The 16,621-nt window shown below is 46.9% G+C and overlaps 1 long non-coding RNA gene across 1 annotated transcript in view; it reads left to right on the forward strand.

Moving 5' to 3' along the window:
- The first annotated feature begins 12,098 nt into the window (after positions 1-12,098).
- The window catches only part of LOC105542876, a 16,537-nt gene continuing 12,014 nt past the window's right edge, over positions 12,099-16,621 (forward strand). The window contains exon 1 of the long non-coding RNA XR_001006545.1: positions 12,099-12,317. This is a non-coding gene — a long non-coding RNA (uncharacterized LOC105542876). The remainder of the gene's footprint in view (positions 12,318-16,621) is intronic.

Below are 16,621 nucleotides of genomic sequence, written 5' to 3' on the forward strand. Positions count from 1 at the left end.
ACATGGACACAGAGAGGGGAACATCACACAATGGGGCCTGTCAGGGGGTCGGGGGCTAGGGGAAGGATAGCATTAGGAGAAATACTGAATGTAGATGACAGGTTGATGGGTGCAGCAAACCACCATGGCATGTGTATACCTATATAACAAACTTGCAAGTTCTGCTTATGTACCCCATAACTTAAAGCATAATAATATAAAAAGATTAAAAAATAAAAGAAAGACATACTGGAGACTAGGTAATTTATAAATGAAAGAGGTTTGATTGACTCACAGTTCAGTATGGCTGGGGAGGCCTCAGGAAACTTATAATCATGGCAGAAAGGGAAGCAAACACATCCTACCTCACATGGCAGCAGGAAGGAGAAGAATGAGAGCTAAGGAAAGGGGGACACCACTTACAAAACCATCACATCTAGTGAGAACTTACTAGCACAAGAATAGCATGGGGAAACCACTCCCATGATTCAATTATCTCCCACAAGGTCCCTTCAATGACATGTGGGGATTATGGGAACTACAATTCAAGATGAGATTTGGGTGGGGACACAGCCAAACTATATAATTTCACTGCTGGCCTCTCCCAAATCTCATGTCCTCACATTTCAAAACAGAATCCTGTCCTTCCAACAGTCCCCCAAAGTCTTAACTCATTTCAGCATTAACTCAAAAGCCCAAGTTCAAAGTCTCATCTGAGACAAGGCAAGTATCTTCTGCCTATGCTCCTGTAAACTCAAAAGCCAGTTAGTTACTTCTTACATATAAATGGGATATAGGCATTGGGTGAATACACCCCTTTCAAGTGGGAGAAATTGGCCAAAACAAAGGGGCTCTAGGCCCCATGCAAGTTCAAAATCCAATAGGGCAGTCATTAAACCCTAAAGTTCCAAAATGATCTCCTTTGACTCCATGTCTCATATCCAGGTCAGACTGATGCAAGAGGTGAGCTCCCATGGCCTTGGGCAGCTCTGCCTCTGTGGCTTTGCAGAGTACAGTCCCCCTTCTGACTGCTTTCATGGGCTAGCATTGAGTGTCTGTGGCTTTTCCAGGCACATGGAGCAAGCTGTTGGTGGATCTACCGTTCTGGGGTCTGGAGGATGGTGGCCCCCTTCTCACAGCTCCTCTAGGCAGTGGGCCAGTGGGGCCTCTGTGGTGGGGGCTCTGACCCCATATTTCCCTTCCACACTGCCCTAGCAAAGGTTCTCCATGAGGGCTCCACCCCTGCAGCAGACTTCTGCCTGGACATCCAAGTGTTTCCATACATCCTCTGAAATCTAGGTGGAGGTTCCCAAACCTCAATTCTTGTCTTCTGTGCACCCATAGGACCAACGCCACGTGGAAACTGCCATGTCTTGGGGCTTGCACCCTGCAAAGCCACAGGGCTGGAGTTGCCTAAGGCTATGGGAGCCCACCTCTGAAGCAATGGCCCTAACTGTACCTTGGCCCTTTTTAGCCAGGCTAAAGCAGTTGGGACACAGGGCACGAAGTCCTCAGGCTGCACACAGCAGGGGGGCCCTGGACCTGGCTCAGGAAACCATTTTTCCCTCCTAGGCCTCCAAGGCTGTGATAGGAGGGGCTTCTGTGAAGGTGACTGACATGCCCTGTAGACATTTTCCCCATTGTCTTGGCAGTTAACATTTGGCTCCTTGTTACTTATGCAAATTTTGCAGCTGGCTTGAATTTCTCCCCAGAAAATGGGGGGTTTCTTTTCTATCATCATCAGGCTGCAAATTTTCCAAATGTTTATGTTCTGCTTCCTTTTTTTTTTTTTTGTTGAGACGGAGTCTCGCTCTGTTGCCTGGGCTGGAATGCAGTGGCTGGATCTCAGCTCACTGCAAGCTCTGCCTCCCGGGTTTATGTCATTCTCCTGCCTCAGCTTCCCGAGTAGCTGGGACTACAGGTGCCCACCACCTCGCCTGGCTAGTTTTTTTGTATTTTTTAGTAGAGATGGGGTTTCACCATGTTAGCCAGGATGGTCTCGATCTCCTGACCTCGTGATCCACCCATCTTGGCCTCCCAAAGTGCTGGGATTACAGGCTTGAGCCACTGCGCCCGGCCACTCTGCTTCCTCTTGAATGCTTTGCCTTTTAGAAATTTCTTCCGCCAAATACAATAAGTCATCTCTCTCAAGTTCAAAGTTCCACAGATCTCTATGGCAGGGGAAAATGCCACCAGTATCGTTGCTAAAGCATACTAAGCATGACCTTTACCCTAGTTTCCAACAAGTTCCTCATCTCCATCTGAGACCACCTCAGCAGAGACTTCATTGTCTATATCACTATAAGTGTGTCCATCAAAGCTATTCAATGAGTCTCTAAGAAGTGCCCAACTTTCCCACATCTTCCTGACTACTGAGCTTTCCAAACTGTTCCAACCTCTGCCTGTTACGCAGTTCAAAGTTGCTTCCACATTTCAAGTATCTTTACAGCAGCAACTCACTACCAAAAGTTCCAAAGTTGCTTCCACATTTCAGGAATCTTACAGCAGCAACTCACTACCAAAAGTTCCAAAGCTGCTTCCACATTTCAGGTATCTTTACAGCAGCAACTCACGACCCAATAATAATTTACTGTATTACTTTGTTCTCACACTGCTAATAAAAACATACCTGAGACTGGGTAATTTATAAAGAAAAGACGTTTAATCTACCCATAGTTCAGCATGGCTGGGGAGGCCTCAGGAAACTTACAATCATGAAAGAAGGGGAAGCAAACACATCTTTCTTCATATGGCAGCAGGAAGGGAAAGAATGAGGGCCAAACGAAGGGGAAGCCCCTTATAAAACCATCAGATCTCATGAGAACTTACTATCATGAGAATAGTATGGGATAAACTGCTCCCATGATTCAATTACTTCCCACCAGGTCCTTCCCATGACATGTGGGGATTATGGAAACTACAGTTCAGGATGAGATTTGGGTGGGGACATGGCCAAACCATATCAGGTGTATACCTAGAAGTGGAATTGCTGGATCATATGGTAATTCTATTTTTAATTTTTTGAACAATCTTTCATGCTGTTTTCCATAGTGACTGCACCATTTTACATACCCATTAACAGTGCTCAAGGGTTCCAACTTCACATCCTCACCAACATCTGGTTTTTTGATAGCTGCCATCCTAATAGATGTGAGGTGGTATTGGATTGTAGTTTTGATTTGCGTTTCCTAATATTAGTGATGCTGAGCATCTTTTCACGTGCTTATTGGCCATTTGTAAATCTTCTTTAGAGAAAGTTCTATTCAAGTCCTTGCCCATTTTTAAATCTTTTTGTTGTTGTTGTTGTTGTTGAATGTTAGGAATTCTCTGTACATTCTGTATATTAATTTCTTATTATGAAGGGATTATGAGATTTCAGCGGGTTTTTCTTTTGCAAGAGTAGGCTCCCACGGCCTTGGGAAGCTTATTATGAAGGGATTAATATCCAGAATGTTAACAACAAACTCCGTTATCCCTTATCAGATATATCATTTGCAAATATTTTCTCCATTCTGTGGGTTGCCTTTTTACTTAGTTGATAGTGTCTTTTTAAAATTTTAATTTTAACTGACAAATATTAATAGTATACATTATGGGACACAATGTGCTATTTTGATATAGTTTACATGTTTTAATGTATGTAACAATGTTTACTATGTTTCAAAGCAAGTTCTCACACTCCATGAACATGCAAAAATAAATATGATATGTTCTGCTCAGTGCCTGCTCCTGCAGCTCCCAAAGTTTATCCCATTCAAAGGCAGGGAACTGATGACCATAGGGTAGAGAATAACTTCCAGGCTGCCCCCATCTACCACAGAGCTATGCTACTTTTGATCCAGGAAGAGTTCCAGGATGGCATAAGGGGTACTGACACAGAAGGTATCTAGCTTGTTTCCTAAGGTGAACTCATTGTTGAAGCCAACATCTGCAACCTTGATGTTCAGGTCAACAGCCAAAAGTAGGTTCTCTGGCTTTAAGTCTCTGTGAACAATCCTGTTCTTGTGGCAGTACTGCCCAGTGGATCCCATCGGGTAGAGTTTGTCTCTAGTTTCTTTCTCTTCATGTGGTCATGGCCCAGTAAGTGGGCCTTGACCTTCTCCTTCACTAGCAGCAGCCATGACCAGGAAGAGTGTTCCCAGGTTTCCAGCACCTCCAATAGTTTCACAGTGTTGAGGTGATTCAGGGCCTTCATGCTCTGGACTTAAAAGTGTCATCTCTGGAAGCTGGGATTACAGATGTGAGCCACTGCACCTGGCCAAATTTTGGTGATTATGAAGAGTACTGCACTAGACGTGGAGTGCAGAATCTCTTCCATATATTGATTTCCTTTCTTTTAGGTGTATACTACATAAGTTTTAATCCTTGAAAGCCCTGTTTTAACTTATATAAGGCTATATTAACTATTTTAATTGTGAATCTGTGGGATCCCATTTTATTATTTTTATTATTTATTTATTTATTTTTTTAGTTTTTGAGAGGGAGTCTCCATCTGTTGTCCAGGCTGGAGTGCAGTGGTGCGATCTCGGCTTACTGCAACCTCTGCCTCTCGGGTTCAAGCGATTGTCCTGCCTCAGCCTCCCAAGTTGCTGGGATTATAATACAGGCAGCCACCATGACTCCTGGCTATTTTTTGTGTTTTTAGTAGAGATGGGGTTTCGCCATGTTGGCCAAGCTGGTCTTGAACTCCTGACCTCAGGTGATCTGCCTGCCTCAGCCTCCCAAAGTGTTAGGATTACAAGTGTGAGCTACTGTGCCCAACCACTGGGATCCCATTTTAATCAAGCCAATCTGTAAGTACCAAAAATTTGATTCTTTAAATTTATTATTCATTGTGTTAGCACATTTATTCCCAATATCAGATATTTTAGGTCAATGGCTAGCTAGGATGACTATGAGACATTTAGGCAAGAGTATAGTTAAAAGTGAGCCACACCTATTTTTCTTCTATTTTATATTTACTTTCCTAAGATTATAGGGGGTACAGTGTTTAAACTTAGTGGGATTTCAAAGTATAATTTGAGCTTCTGCATTGATTAAGTCTATGAATTGGAAATTTTTGAATTTCCAATTGGGTTAAATTATTGATCTTTGTATATGTAAACATATATAAATTTTAAAATTTTAAAATATTATAGACATGTAATTTATTTATTTACCTCTTATTTTTCCCCCATATCTAGGTTGGTTTTTCCTCCTTGGGCTTCAAAGACTCCCACTCCACATCCCACAGATTGGGGTTTGCACTTAAAGAGTAATCGCAGTCTCTCCCTCTATTTAGACCCAACAGTACATTTAGACGTCCCCTGTCTAACCATGTGTAACAAGGCACTTAGACCCCTTGCCTGAAGTATCAGTCCTTTTTCATTGTCTATCTGGGCAAAATCATTTATTTATTTATTTATTTATTTATTTTTAAAATGGAGTCTGGCTTTGTTGCCCAGGCTGGAGTGCAGTAGTACCATCTCAGCTCACTGCAACCACCTCTTAGGCTCAAGCCATCCTCTCCACTCAGTCTTCCAAGTAGCTGGGACTACAGGCATGCGCCACTACACCCTGCTGACTTTTGTACTAATTTTTGTATTTTGGGTAGAGACAGGGTTTTGCCTTGTTGCCCAGGCTGGTCTCTAACTCCTGTGCTCCAGCGATCAGCCCGCCTTGGCCTCCCAAAGTGTTGGGATTACTGAGCCACCATGGGCAGCATGGCAAAATTGTTCAGAATTCCTTGTATCTCTAGGTGGGAAACAAAAAATTTTTCTGTCTCCTGTCTCCAACCCTTTTTATCCTTCAGTGTTTACTGGATAAACTCTGGTGGTTGCGAGTGTGGTGGCCCTGCCTGTAGACAGTGGTCTTCTTTTCCGGAGTGTCCCAAGCAAACTTGCTAGGGTGGGGTCAGCATCTAGCCAGGCTACTGTGGCCTTGCACGAATTTTCTAGGCTACAGGCCCCTGTTGAGTTCATAGGCAGCAGTGCTCAATAAAGTCTGGGCACACTGCTGGGTGCTCTGCACTCCTAAATGAACTGCATGACCCACTCTGGGGTTTTAAGAGGGGCCAGAAGGAAATGCTGCTTGTTCTTTTTCCTTTTTCCTTAGACATCGTACCATGGGTCTCCAATGATGGGATCTCATATTACAGTCAGCAACAACATGAGACTAGGTCCAGAACAGCACCTTTGTGGGGGCCATGGCCCGAGGTGGACGCCCCACATTGACTCCATGTGGGGCCGGAAACGTGAACGGCTCCACACATTGACTCCCTGTGGGGCCGGAAACGTGAACGGCTCCAAAACACATCCTCCCTCTACTCAACACGGTGGCCTGAAATGTCCGGACCAAGGCGTGTCAGGCATGTGCTTGCAGGATGCATGTGAAAGCATCAAGTTCACAGACGCTGCCAATGAGGTCCACACACCCCAGCCCTGACAGCTCCCTCTGCGTCCAGAGCCAGGCTGGGGTGCAGCCTGTAGACTCCATGCCCCGATTGACTTTCGGTGTGGTTGGGTGGGTGACAAATGGGATTGCTTCAACCTTTTAGCCACTTTCCCTTGATTTCTCACAAGCCCCAAATATGGGTGGTGCCAATCCAGGGACACCTCCAGCCTTCTCAGACTTGGGGCGAGCTGTCCCATGCTGGCTCTGATTGGCAGCACAGGCCATGTAGCAGCCAAAGGCCCCTTTGAAGGAAACAGCGCAGTGAGCGCCCTCGGCCTGCTACTCGCAAAGGCTCTGGAGGAGCGAGGGAGGAAGGCCTTAAGCCAGGGTCTTCGCTCCCAGGTTCTGGGGTTCCTGATCTACCAGAAGGAGAAAAGGCAAAGGTGGGTATGGGGCTGAGGAAAAGCTTCACAAGGAGGTGCAATAAACATGTTCCCCTTGGGCAGACCCCCACAAAGATCAAACAAGGGAGGGACAAAAAACTGTCTATATTTACCTTTGAACAGCTTTCCTCCTCCCTGCTCCTCTGGTCACCTCCAACTTTCTTGCTAGATCAATTCCTGGTTTCTGGGATGCAATTTGTGCAGAACCCAGGTGCTAGGAAATTTTTTTAAAAAAGAAAATTATAGCATCCAGAAAGGTTAAATGGATGACAGAATAAAGAGATAGGCAGAGGCCAGGTGTGATGGCTCGTACCTGCAATCCCAGCACTCTGGGAGGCCGAGGTGGGAGGATTGCTTGAGCTCAGGAGTTTGAGACCAGCCTGGGCAACACAGCAAGACTCCTGTCTCTCCAAAAATTAAAAGATTAGCAGGGTGAGTAATGCATGCCTGTAGTCCCAGCTACTCAGGAGGCTGAGGTGGGAGGATCACTTGAGCCCAGGAGTTTGAGGATGCAGTGAACCATGATTGTGCCACTGCACTCCAGCCTGAGTGACAGAGGGAGACCCTGTCTCTATAAAGAGAGAGAGAGAGACGAGAGGGAGAGAGAGAGAGTGAGAGAGGCAGAGAATGGAGAGTGAAGGAGAGAGAAGAGACGGAGGGGCCTTGCGGGCTGGATCTTCCACAGTCGAGGGTGCCGGAGGCAGGGTGTTCAGGAGGCTGCCATGCTGGTGGTCAGGGAGTGTGGGGGACAGGGGAGATCAAGAGGCATAATTTTTAATAGATGTTTTGCTGTGTCTTAAGAACAAATGTTCCTTCTTAGCATTCCCTCAAAGGACTACATAAAGGTTTGGACTGCTTTCAGTCTTTCTTTATGTCAGGCTATTATTTTTTGGAAGGTGGCAAGGATGGGCCCTATTGGGGTTCCATGTTTATATGAATAACATTGCACTGAGACTTGTGTTTTCATAAACAGCAGTCAGTGAGGATTTTGCTGCCACCCAATTTTTACAGCAGAGCAGAAGCACTCCTGCTTTCATGTTTTGGAAGATAGAAAAGCTGGGTGTGGGATCTAAGGACAGCAATCCTGGCTTCACCTTCTTCCCCAAGGGCGGGGTCAGAAGCCCAGGTCTCCTATTCTGATCTCAGTCTCGGAGGTAAATCAGGTACATCGGGCTTTTTTTTCTGAAGAAACATCCACACAATGCCAAACAAGCTGGGGGACATCGAGCGGTTTGGCCTACAAGGGTGGCAGAATAACCGAAGAGGGTGGGTTGGCCCTGGGTCTCTGCTTTATTCCCCGGCTTTGTTTCCACTCAGTTGTAACTGAGGATTGGCCGTTTCAGACCGTGCACAAAGTCTTTGTGAGTTTTCTCAGCCGCAGACTCCCGGGCCTCTATGTTTTGGATGGCGAGGTCACACCCAATGCAACTTCGAGGAGGCTTGTTGCTGAATGCAGGACAGGAGACCTGTGCAGGAGACACTGGGAATGAAGAGGGAAACCTGCCGGCCTGCAGATAGTGAAGGCAGCCGGGAAGCCGCGCGCTCCGTGGAGAACCTCTGTCAAAAAACAGGCAGCCCCTTCAGCAGTTTAAAGTCGAAAGAGTAGCTGCTGCTACTTGTGATTTCTTCCTTAAGGGGGATCAATTGGAGCCCTCAGATCGCGTCCCCAAAGGTCCTGGTCTGTGCCTGCTGACTCAGGAGAGGCCCACAGCGCTCCCTTCTGCGACCGAGGCACTTCTCCTTAATTGGTTTGAAAAATTGCAGCTGGATCCCAACAGCTGCTGCTCCCGGGGTGGGTCCGGAGGGAGGGAGCGAGGAGGGAGGGGACAGCTCAGCCTCCCGCCTCCCGGAGCCTCTCCTGAGGCTCCCACCCAGCGCCTTTCTTTCCTTCCTCCCTTCGTTGATTTCTGGGACCCCTCCCCCCAAACTTTCTTTAAAGCCTGGTCACGTGAGGTCTCCTCTGAGGTTTTGCTCTGGGCGGTCTGGGACGTCACTTTCCTGGTCTCTGCCCCGCCGGAGCAGGCGACTCTGCTGTTTCCACCTTTGGCTGAATGCCCGTGTCTGGTTTTCTCTCCTGCGTTCATTCTGTGCCCTGGTGTCCTAGAGCGCTGACCCTGCTCTGGTGACTCCACAGGCTTCCTGGGGAAGGCAGAGCCACTGCCCTGCGTCCATGGGTAGCCCGGAGAGTGGACAGCAACTCCTGGCTTCTGGTCTGGAGAAGAAGGAGCTGCGTTTGCCTTAGCCTGGGTTTCTTCCTCTGTAAAATGAAGAAGGCTGGATTAAATTAATCTGTTTTCAGATCCCCTTTTTATTTTATTTTATTTTATTTTATTTTATTTATTTGTTTATTGAGACTGAGTCCCACTCTGTCACCCAGGCTGGAGTGCAGTGGTGCTATCTGGGCTCACTGCAACCTCCACCTCCTGGGTTCAAGCGATTCTCCTGCCTTGGCCTCCCAGTAGCTGGGATTACAGGTGCCCACCACCACGCCTGGCTAATTTTTGTATTTGTATTTTTATTTATTTATTTAATTATTATTATTATTTTGAGACGGAGTCTCACTCTGTTGCCCAGGCTGGAGTGCAGTGGCACAATCTTGGTTCCCTGCAACCTCCACCTCCTGGGTTTAAGTGATTCTCTTGCCTCAGCCTCTTGAGCAGCTGGGATTACAGGCGCTCACCACCACACCCAGCTAATTTTTTATAATTTCTGATAGAGTCAGGGTTTTACCATATTGGCCAGGCGAGTCTTGAACTCCTGACCTCAGGTGATCTGTCCACCTTGACCTCCCAGAGGGCTGAGATTACAGACATGAGCCATCATGACTGGCCTAATTTTTGTATGTTTAGTAGAGACGGAGTTTCCCCATGTTGGCCAGGCTGGTCTCAAACTCCTGACCTCAGGTGATCCACAGACTTGGCCTCCCAAAGTGCTGGGATTACAGGCGTGAGCCACCACACCGACTCAGATCACTTTTTCTTTCTGCTGATAAGAATTCTGTTCAAACAAAACTGCCAGGAAACACACCCACAGAGCCCTGAGACTCAGCACCACTCCCTGGTTCCCAGCTCTGACAGGTCCCCCGCAATACAGAGCTGCCCAGGGCACAGCTGGAAAGCCAGCCAGGCTGGGTGCTCCCCAAGCCCCTCTCAGCTCTAACTTTCAGGGGTCTTGGGCTGTGGAGTTTTCAAGAGGGGCCTGGAGACAAGAGGACTGGTGGCACCGCAGCCTTTCCCTTTCAGGTTGCTTAAGTGCCCTGGGCTGGTGGGGGGCTGGGCACAGGAGAGAGGCAAGTGGCAACAGTGTTTATGCTGCAGAGGACTGTAGCCCCACTGTACTCTAAAGCGAGCTGGGGCAAACAGAGGGGTGTTCCTAGCCCCATCTCCGACTCCCCTCCCCCAGAGATGGGGTTGAAGAGGAAGGCCAGATGAAGCTTTGGCATTTTTTTTCTCAGTGCAATGGAAAATTATGGAAAGATTTTACATACAGGGTTCAGCATGATACAATTTACACATTTAAAAGATTTACATGTTTAAAAAAACTAGACTAGGCTGGGTGCAGTGGCTCACGCCTATAATCCCAGCACTTTGGAAGGTCGAGGCAGGCGAATCACTTGAGTTCAGGAGTTCAACCAGCCTGGCCAACATGGGGAAACCCTGTCTCTACTAAAAATACAAAAATTAGCCGGGCATGGTGGTGCACGCCTATAGTCCCAGCTAGTCAGGAGGCTGAGACAGGAGAATCGCTTGACCCGGAAGGCAGAGGTTGCAGTGAGCCGAGATCACACCACTGCACTCCAGCCTGGGAGACAGAGTGAGACTCTGTCTCAATAAATGAATGAATAAATGAATGAATGAATAAATAGATAAATAAATTTGACTAAAAGGTTGGAGAATGGGTTGAGAGGATAAGTCTGGAGGCAGGAAAAACTGAGCAATGTACTCACCAATCTTACAAAGAGTTGAAGGCACATCTAAGAGAAGTGAAGCCATAAGTTCACACAAACACTTGAGCAAGAATTGCTATAGGCTGAAAGTGTGTGTCTCCCCCAAATTCCTGTGTTGAAATCCTCACCCCCAAGGTGATGGTATTTGCAGGCAGGGCCTTCGTGAGGTGATTGGGTCATAAGAATGGAGCCCTAATGAATGGGATTACTGCCTTATCAAAGAGGACCCAGAGGGTTCATTGGTCCTTTCTGCCATGTGAGGACACAGTGAGAAGGTGCCATCATGGACCAGGAAACAGGCCCTCAGCACACACCAAATCTGCTGGTACCTTTGCTTGAACTTGCAGCCTCCAAAAGGGTGAGAAATAAATTTTTGTGGTTTGTAAGCCACCCAGCTGTGGTATTTTCTTACAGCAGCCCAAATGGATTAAGACAGGAATGTACATAGCCACACTATTCATAATCCCCCCAAAGTGGACACAACCCTGATGTCCATGGGCAAACAAAAGCATACTGTTACTCACCCATGAATGGATAAACAAAAGCACTATGGCCATACAAAAGAATATTGTCCGGTCATGAAAAGGAATAAAATGATATTGATGTGTGCTGCAACATGGAAACCTTTCAACAAACTTGAAAACATTATGCTGAGTGAAAGAAGATAGTTACAAAAGACCACACATTGTTGGATTCCATTTATATGAAATGTTCAGAACAGAGACACCTATAGAGACACAAAGGAGATTTGTGGTTGCCAGGGAGAGGGGAAGGGGAGATGAGTGGCTGCTCATGGATGTGGGACTTATTTTGGGGTGATGGAATGTTCTAGAATAAGATAGTGGTGATGGTTGCACAACTTTGTGAAAACACTAAAAACTACTGAATTGTATGCTTTGAAAGGATGAATATTATGGCAGTGAATTATATCTCAATTTTTTTTTAATGTAAAAAGAAGACCAAGCATCATAGCTCATTCTGTAGTCTGTGCTTTGGGAGGCCAAGGGAGTAGGATTATTTGAGGCCAGGAGTTCAAAAATCAGTCAGACCAACACAGACCCCACCTCTACAACAAATTTAAAAAATAGCTGGGCATGGTGGAGCATGCCTGTAGTCCCAGCTAGTCAGGAGGCTGAAGTGGGAGGATTTCTTGAGCCCAGGAGTTCAAGGCTGCAGTGAGCTATGATCACACCACTGCACTCCAGCCTGGACAACAGAGCAAGATCCTATCTCTTAAAAAAAAAAAAAGTGTAAAGGGGAGGGGGAGAGAGAAAAAGATGATGGGAGCTGGGACAAAGATAGTCGTGGGGATGGATGAAGCAGTTTCTAGAACTTATAGAAAAAAAAGGAATAGAGTGTGCCAACAGGTTAGATATAGAGTGTGAGAGAGAAGAGTGGAGGCTGGTTCTCAGGCCCCAGAAGCATAAGCCTGCGTGGAGCACGGCATCACTGAGCAAGGCGGGTGTGGAGGATGAGAAGCAGGGCCACAAGATGGGAAGGGAACCTCTGTGCGGATGGTGCCCTGAACATGCTGCCTTGAGGAGGGACCTCTACATGGGGTGGCCGCGCAGAGCCTGGTGAATGGAACAAAGCCACAGTCAGGGGAATCATCAGGCCACCCTCCCATCTGCTCCCCTGTGTCCTGGGCTCTGCAGCTCCCTCCATCCCAGCTCCTTTCTTGCCTTCTTTACAGGGATGCTATCTCCTCTAGCAAGCATGCCTTCCGCACCTTCCCCACCCTAGGCTGGGCCCTGGGCTCGTCTTTATCTTTGCAATGGATGGCTATGAGGGTTTAAAAGTGAGTGCCTCCCAGTCTGTGTGCCCTACTAGGACAGGGATCTCGTCGGTTTTTGTTTGTTTGTTTGTTTTCAACTTCATAACCAGACCAAGTTCTGGTACATGGCAAGTATGCGAGACATGGTTACTGAACTGGATTAAATTTTTATTTAGAGTTGGTCCATTCTCTTAATTACCTATCTGACCCTCATTCTTAGGCTACAATGGCCAAAACCCCATGTGGCATTCCAGGTGTGGACCTGCCAAAGGCAGTTGTGTGCAGGAGAGAGCACAGCGTGGGGTTAACTGGGCTGGTTCCCAGTCTTGGTTCTGTCCTGAGCTCCTCGTTTCTCTTCAGCAGGGTGAACATAAATAAATATCTCTCGGATGTCGTTACTCCCCTATAAAGTAAGACCTGTGCCCTAGATGTCCCTGGAGACAGCGCCATCTGGTGGAACTTCCTGTAATGATGGAGCTGTTCTGTCTGTGCCATCCAACATGGGAGCCAGGCAGGACACATGGTGACTGAGCACTGGGACCGTATGCCGCGTGGCCGAGAGCCGCTCAGCTCTAAGGTCTCCCCCAGCTTTAGGACGCCACTTCCTGTATCTTCTCTACACATTCTTTCCTTCAGCCTGTTGTTTTTAGGTTTTTATGTAGGAAAGAAGAAAATTCAGAATATGTTTCACCAGGTTTTTGTTTGGCGAAATGTCAACATGTTTATAACAGAGTTAAAGATAAAGGAAACCTTTTGGGTTATTTTGGAGAAATGAGGGCAAGACAAAAGGTTCCCTAACTGCAGGGAAAGGGGAGGCAAGTCATGAGCTCTGAGAGGGCCTGGCAGTGTCTGTGAACACATGAGATGTGCCTGTCACCCCAACTCTGCCAAGGCAGCATGCAAACAGCCCCTATTGCACTTCCACTTTCTGCCTGGAGGCCCAAGCAGCTGAAAGCTGTCGCATCAGCCCAGCTGCTGGGAAAGGCCAATTTGGAATCCCAGGACTTACTGCCAAACCTATGGGCCTGTCCCCAGTACATGTAAAAGTACACCCACTCCAGCATCAACATGCTACTTATAGGAGTGTTTCTCAACTGGGGGCAGTTTTGCCCCCTGGGGACAATTGGTTGTGACAAATGAGGGAGGGGGTGCTACTGGCATCTAGTGGGCAGAGGCCAGGGATGCTGCTAAACATCCCACAGCCCACAAGACAGCCCCCACAACAGAGTTATCCAGCTGCCCCAAACCTCAGCAGTGCTGAGGTTGTGATACCTTGATTTATGGCATCATTTCCTCCAAAAATACAAAGCTCTATTACTTGGATCCCTGGAGCAGAAGTAACTTTTGAATAAACAAAATGTCTTATTTTCAGACAATTTCATCATCTGGTTCTCTTTATTACCTATGAATAAGGCCAGCAGTTCTTTTTGTTTCCTGCTATTTACATCATGTGCAATTTTATTAATATCTCAGGTAGGTAGAGTGCAAATGACATAACCAATTAAGTGAAAACAGAATCATCACATTTTAAAAATTATATTGATCAATGGAAACAAACTTATATGAAAGGCATATTTTCCTACTTTGTTCTTGCATAATTTCGACTTTCTTTTCCTACTTTCATAGGAAAAAATATATATGCATATATTTGTGCACATTTTCGATGGGCTATACTTTGTGATTACAACTAGGCTGTAAAAATGCTAGTATTTATACATGCAGTTAGATAATATTTACCATACAATATCAACTATTTAATATTTAGATTCAATAATTTCATACGTATTAATTAACTATGAGCAGTCTTGCAAGACAATATTTTCTGGTTTCATTGAGGGAAACCAAGACGTAATAAGGGATAAGCGGTTCCCTCAAGGCTGTAAGAAGGAGCAAGTTCCAAATATTCCTATATTTCTATTTCTTGGATCTCGGTATACAAATTAGCAAATAATTACCTTTTAGTGTTTTTTTTTTTTTTTTTTTTTTTGAGACGGAGTCTCGCTCTGTCACCCAGGCTGGAGCGCAGCGGTACGATCTCGGCTCACTGCAAGCTCCGCCTCCCGGGTTCACGCCGTTCTCCTGCCTCAGCCTCCTGAGTAGCTGGGACCACAGGCGTCGCCACCTCGCTTGGCTAATTTTTTGTATTTTTAGTAGAGACGGGGTTTCACCGTGTAAGCCTGGATGGTCTTGATCTCCTGACCTCGTGATCAGCCCGCCTCGACCTCCCAAAGTGCTGGGATTACAGGCTTGAGCCACCGCGACTGGCCTACCTTTTAGTTTTAATAGCTCAACTTTTTATTCACTGTTTTTTAAAATTGAGCTTCATTGAGGTATAACAACATATATTAAAATTAAAAGATACAGTTTAATGAGTTATGACTATTGTTTTTAAACTATTGTTTACAGCAAAATTTGTTAAATGTACAATAAAAATAGATTTCAGAGGCGCAGTTTGACTACACAGCATCTTAGTACATGGCAAAGACCACAGCTGTTCAGTAAGTCAATAAAATCTCAATAATTTTGTCACATTGGGAGAAAGTCCAGTGTGACTGAACAGGAAGAATTTTGAACTGAGGATGTCTGTAGTTTTATTATGAATTAGGAGTTAGGGTACCCTGCTGTGAAGTCACAGTACAACTGACTTTACGTTTGAATCTCGCTGTCTTCATCCGGACGGGATGGAGACTAAAAGAGGATTAGGCTAAAAGATCTCCCGGGTTCCTTGCAGCCCAAATCCACTGTGGCTTCCAGTCCATGCTTTCAGAACAGTCACCCCGGCCACTCCCTCCTGGAACTCCTCCTCCCCGCCTCCCGTCCCTCCACAGCCTCCTGCTTTTCCTCCTCTTCCTCATCCTGCTGCTCTTCCTAGACCTCGTTCCCTGCCTCTTCCGAAATGTGGGAATTCCGCAGGCTTTACCCTGGCCTCTGATCCTGGCACTGCCTGCTCTTCATGGCGGTAGCAGCCTCCTACCTGCTGGCAATGCCCGAGTCTGTGTCTCCACCCCAGCTTCCCACTCCCCCCATCCCCGAAACGCCGGGAAACATCAGACGGCCTCAGGATATTTGTCCATGGGTGTCCAGGCAGCTCCAACTCCCCACGCCCAGACAGACGCCTCTCCTTGTCCCTGCCACCCCACATACTGCTTCTCTCCCTGTTTTCCTTGTTCAGGTGAAAAGCACCAGCACTCATTTCAATCTCAGAATAACTCCAGAGGGGGTGTGTGCTTCCTGCCACATGGAATTTTTATACTAGAAATGAAACAACTAGGCTTAGGGAAGTCGGGGAGCATGTCTAAGCCACACAGCCCTCCAGTGGTGGAGACTGGATTTAAAATCCGGGGTGTCTGACTCCAAGGCTAGGGCCCTTGACCACTGCCCTACACCCCAGCATGTGCCCCAGCCAGGGACCCAGGCGCTGTCCTCAATGCCTCCCCTTCACCACTCACCACCGCCTCGTTGCCAGGACCCGAGACTCACAGGGCTCTCAGATCCGCTCCTCCGAGGACCTCTACCCCTGGCTCGGTTCACCCACCCTCATCCTTGCCTGGATACAACCATCTCCTAACTAGTCTCCCATCTTCCTCTCTTCAAGCCACACTTTAAGCTGAGAAAAGGTGCTGTTCCTGCAACACAGATCAAGCCACTCCCTTGCTTAAAACACTCCAGTGGCAGTCCACAGCTTCTGGGACAAGAGCCGGCCCTTCACTTGGCAGCAGCCTCTCCATCTTCGTCTCCAGCCTTACAGTCCGATCTCATTATTTCTGGATTCTGTACTTGCAAATTCACCTCTTCACTAAAACGTATTTGTAAACCAAATCAATACTTGTGGCTTCACAGTGATTCGCAGGCTTGTACAGAGCAGGGAAAATATCTGAGTAGTGCAAGGCACCTGTGCCCAGCTGAGGCGAAGCCAGGTGACCCATCTGCCTCTCACACTGTAAACAAGTGGTCCTTCCTGCTGTCTATCCAGGGCCATGCTTTTGCATTTCTGTACTTTTTTGGTGATTCTGCTGTTTAAAATGCTCCCAGGCACGGCGCTGAAGTGCTGTCTACTGTCTCTGAGTGCAGGGGGCTGCGATGTGCCTGTGGAGACAATACCTGTGC

This window comes from Mandrillus leucophaeus, unplaced genomic scaffold (assembly GCF_000951045.1).
Source record: "Mandrillus leucophaeus isolate KB7577 unplaced genomic scaffold, Mleu.le_1.0 Scaffold27, whole genome shotgun sequence".
Lineage (NCBI taxonomy): Eukaryota > Metazoa > Chordata > Mammalia > Primates > Cercopithecidae > Mandrillus > Mandrillus leucophaeus.